The following is a 3,254-nucleotide window of genomic DNA, read 5'->3' on the forward strand; positions in this document are numbered from 1 at the left end:
ATTCGTATAAGACCATAGCTGGGCTATAGCATCGGAAAATAAAAGATAAGTGATTTCCGTATATGACCATAGCTGGGCTATGGCTTCGGATTAATGTGATACAAGTGATCCGTATAAGACCATAGCTAGGCTATGGCATCAGAGAATAATTATAAGTGCTCCCGTGTAAGACCATATCCAGGATATGGCATCGGTATGATATATGAGTCGTGTAAGACCATGGCTGGGTCATGGCTTCGGAAAGTGAAAAGTGATCATATGCAAGTCCATAGTTTTACTATGGCAAAGTGAAGATGAAGTATTCAATTTCGTATAGTTTCTTAATTTGAAAAGAGATGGTAAGCGATAAATGGGCCCATAAGAATGAAGCTTAAGTGTGAATAATATTAAATGGAATTAACTTGTTTGTGAAAGACAGGAGAAATTAGTAAATTGTACAATATACGAATGCTTTTCCATATTTGGTAAGTTTTATAAATAATAATTATATATACGATGATTTAATTTTATTTTAGTTTTTGAAATTTAAAGTCTAATTTTATCAGCTTTACCTTTGCTCCTGGACAATCAACAACAATGGCACACCTGATTGTATAGAATGCACCTATATTTACTTTCTATAGTTGGAATATAATGAGAGAAATCATTGTAATCCCAACATAAGTTGAGGTACTTTAGAGACTAGTCACTAGTTCTGATTGTTCTTACCCGCGAGTCGATCTGAGCCGAAACCTAACAAACAAAGATGGAATGAAACGTTAGAGTTTTATTGCCGATGATATATCAGGAGGAGAGAGATTGAAATCGAGGTTATTCATAAACCCTATAACAAAGGAGAGTGAAGCTTCATTTCTTAGTAGATGGCTTCCTTATTTTCTCCCCCTCATTCAGACGGTCTATTTTGTTTGTTGGATTAAAATCATGAATGGCCTAGAGTTGGCTTGTTGGATTTATTCAATCCACAGCCCCAAACACTGAAACAAAAGCCCAAAAACACGAGCCCAACCCTAAACTCAAGCCTTTAGACCCTAAACCTAAATATCCCTGAAGTAGGATATACAAAACCAGGGTATCCTTAAATAGAATATCCCAGAGCCGGGATGTAACATTCCGAAATAGGGCCTAAACGGAACAGTGGTTGCGAAACCACAAATTCAGGGTAAAAAAAAATTATTTTATTATTATTTTGAGGTTCATGGTATGATTACATGATTGTGCAAAAATTTCGTGATAAAATTCTATGCATAAAGTGCTTAAATTGAGGTTAGGGACTAAATCGAATAATTTGCAAAACTTGCATTCTAGAAGTTTTAGTATGAAATTATTTTGGAATATTAATTAGGAGATCTTAAATGGTAATTTGACCAATTTTAAGTTCATGGACAAAATTAGGACATGGAAGGAATTTTTGAAAGTTTAGTAAGGAGGGCATTTTGGTCATTTGGTTATTAACATTAATAAAAGGTAAAAGATGATAAAATTGTATCATCTTCTTCAAGTTACCAGCAGAACCTTACCTCTCTCCATAGCTGGGGTTTCTTCAACTTTCAAGCTTCATAGTAAGTGATTCCAAGCCCGCTTTTAATGATCTTTACATTTTGAAGTCCCAGTAGCTCGATAAAGCTTATGCTAGCAATAATTTAAGTTAGGAATCAAATTTGGAAAAATACCCATAGGTGAAATTTGTGTATTTTGATATTTTATGATGGAATATGAGGTTTTAAATTATGTTAGACAACTTGTGCTACTTGGTTTTAAGTGAAAACGAGTAAAAAGGCTTAATCGGTAAAAATACCTAATAGTCATAAGTACATGTTAGTATGTGAATTTGATGTTGCCATAGAAGGCAAAAATGATCAGCATGTCATAAAACATAAGAAAATAGGATGAAGTTTAATTTACGAGCCTTGGGGCAAAAGTGCAAATATGTGAAAGTTTAGTGGCAAAAATATAATTTTTCCAAAGTTTGAGTAAAGGGTTGTTTTGATAAATGTTGATATTAAATAAGCTAAATTTGCTATTATAGATCAAGAAGAGCGAAATTGAGAGTAGATCGGGAAAAAAAAGTAAAGGACTAAATTGTAAAGTTTAGTCACATTTTGTATCGAGGTAAGTTTACAGTAAATAAATGCAATATTCTTTTATTTTACATTATTATTGTCAATTTCAGCATTTATATATTTATGTTATGAAAATATTTAAAGTCGAATTTAAGGTGAAGTGACAGAGGAAAAGTGTTAGAAAGCCGGTTGAACCCTAGGAATGTTAGGATATTAGGGTTGACAGACGAACGAAAATGAGCCATGTAAGCCCATATTAGAAATATGGCTTTGGAGACAGGATTGAGCCATGTAAGTCCATATTATATATGGCATTGGAGACAGAATAATTCATGTAAGTCCATGTCAAAGACATGGCATTGGCGAGATAATATTGATGACAGAACGACCCTAGTATCCTTAGTATTCCGAGTGGTTCAACGGGTCAGGATACGAGTTAAATTACAGTGAATTAACAGCAAAGGAAAAGTAGATTATATTTATGAAAAGGAAAGGTCGTAAGAAAGAAGGTAAGGAATAAAGAAGAAGATAGAAATTGAGAAGTAAAGAAATTTATGATGTTAGATGATATTATGCATAATTATCCATTATGTTGAATGTTGTGATTTATTTGCTTGTAAGCTTACTAATCCTAGTGCTTAATCTCTTTATTTTCTTCTTCTTATAGTACTTATCTAGCCACTCGGTGATCGAAGGAAAAGTCGGAGGCCGATCACACTATCAAAGAAATAACTCGGTATAATTAGATGTTTTGTTTTGTGTATGGCATGTATAGAAACTTAGCTACTTTTGGCATAATATGAACAATGAATGATGTGTAAATACTTGCTAGTGATTAGCTAATAAAAATGGCCGATGATATGCATGTTTATTAATATGTATGATTGAATGGTGATTATCACATGAAAATTATGAAAAATGTGAAAGTAGCCTAAAAACAGATTCAAGTAACAAAAATGATGTAACTTTGAAAAATCACTAAAAATTGTAGAAAGATATTTTAAAGATGAATAATATATGAAATTAAAGCTTATTATGTCTATTTTCTTATGGAATAAGAAAAATAGGTAAAGGTGTTATATTTTATGATATATTTGAGTTTTAGTGAAACAGGGTCAGAGCGATTTTTGGATCCCCTGTTTCAACTTTGGAAATTCACCATAAATTGTACAAAACTAATTAGAAGGTATACTT

General features: G+C 32.4%; 1 long non-coding RNA gene across 1 annotated transcript; it reads left to right on the forward strand.

Annotated features, from left to right (window-relative positions):
- Positions 1-2,058: 2,058 nt before the first annotated feature.
- LOC128281773 (uncharacterized) lies at positions 2,059-2,935 on the forward strand. Its single transcript, XR_008272040.1, has 2 exons — positions 2,059-2,109; positions 2,728-2,935. It is a non-coding gene; the product is annotated as an uncharacterized LOC128281773 (long non-coding RNA).
- Positions 2,936-3,254: the final 319 nt, after the last annotated feature.

This window comes from Gossypium arboreum, chromosome 10, assembly GCF_025698485.1.
Source record: "Gossypium arboreum isolate Shixiya-1 chromosome 10, ASM2569848v2, whole genome shotgun sequence".
Lineage (NCBI taxonomy): Eukaryota > Viridiplantae > Streptophyta > Magnoliopsida > Malvales > Malvaceae > Gossypium > Gossypium arboreum.